General features: G+C 53.8%; 1 long non-coding RNA gene across 1 annotated transcript; it reads right to left on the reverse strand.

Moving 5' to 3' along the window:
• Positions 1-516: 516 nt before the first annotated feature.
• LOC102739121 (uncharacterized) lies at positions 517-1,268 on the reverse strand. The gene is made up of 2 exons (XR_014141850.1): positions 1,100-1,268; positions 517-780 (listed from the first exon to the last, which is right to left on the reverse strand). It is a non-coding gene; the product is annotated as an uncharacterized LOC102739121 (long non-coding RNA).
• Between the last annotated feature and the right edge of the window lie 6 nt (positions 1,269-1,274).

Raw genomic sequence — 1,274 nt, forward strand, 5'->3', positions numbered from 1 at the left:
GCAAGCTTCTTTTTTTTTTTTTAAGATTTTATTTATTACAGAGAGAGGGAGAGCATGAGAGGGGGGAGGGTCAGAGGGAGAAGCAGGCTCCCCGCTGAGCAGGGAGCCCGATGTGGGGCTTGATCCCAGGATCCTAGGATCATGACCTGAGCCGAAGGTAGACGCTTAACTGACTGAGCCATCCAGCCACGGGTACATGACCAGTTGGCGGGAGACACACCTGTGTAGGTGGACTCTTCCTCAGAGCACCTTCGTCCAGGTAGGACAGAAAGTTCTTATAGGAAATGTCACCATTTTTTCTGGGCTATTCCTGAGTAAGCCTCTTCAATCCCAGCACCCCCGTTTGCATCTACTAAACTTCCCCTGACAGAGAGGAGCGGGGTCACCCCAGGCTGGGTCCCTCAGCCCTGGTACCGGAGGGACCTGCTCTTTCCTTGAATATCTTTTGTTTCTATCCTGACTGGAGTCACATGGGAGGTCAGCCATGGGCAGAAGAGATATCCAGACATCACAAGGCAGAGTCAAGCCAGAACAGGCCATTTTTATTGATTCAGTCAATTTAGTCAGGCTAGGGTCCCCCCTGGGTTAGGGAGATTTGGGTCATGAGCGTCCAGGTGTGCACGAACATAGGGGGTAGCTATTGGGGTGAGCAGAGAGATGAAAACAGCTCTTGAGAAGCACTGGCTGGAAGTGGAGAAAGGAGAATCCATACTGGGGCAATAGAAGCTGGAAAGTCCTGGCTCTGCCTCTGAGCTAGTTTCAGGAACCCTTTCTCTTGACCTGAAGAAGAGAAGGTTTCAGGAGTTAGCAGGAGTCAGGAGTGATGGGAATGGAGAGGAAGTAGGATGGTCCGCTGACAAGATGAATGGTAGTTCTCTTTACAATGTCCATTGGGTTTTCAGGTGACCCCAGCTTCTTCTCTGCCTGGCTCTCCCACTGTGATCCCAGAGGTACAGTGTGTCTTCTGAGGCATGTGGGTGGAACTCCATCTTCTTCTACTGCCCACTGCTGGCCCTAGCTAGGTCTCTTGCTACTCCCAGCTCTGAGTTGTTATGTTTCAAGTGTCCCCTCCAGGGCCCCGTCCTGCCCGCCTCCTTACCTTGGCCATCAGCACCAGGGCGCTGACCAGCACGGCATACAGGGTGGCCTTCCCCAGCAGGATCTCATAGAGGATGGTGGCAGACAGGATGCCCTGCTGATAGGACACTGCGGGCGGGAAGGGAGAGCGCACAGGGACCTGTGAGCAGGTGTCTCTGGCCTCTCCACCCCCCACC

The sequence above is a fragment of the Leptonychotes weddellii genome, unplaced genomic scaffold (genome assembly GCF_054177405.1).
Source record: "Leptonychotes weddellii isolate Sample4059 unplaced genomic scaffold, ASM5417740v2 HiC_scaffold_16383, whole genome shotgun sequence".
NCBI lineage: Eukaryota > Metazoa > Chordata > Mammalia > Carnivora > Phocidae > Leptonychotes > Leptonychotes weddellii.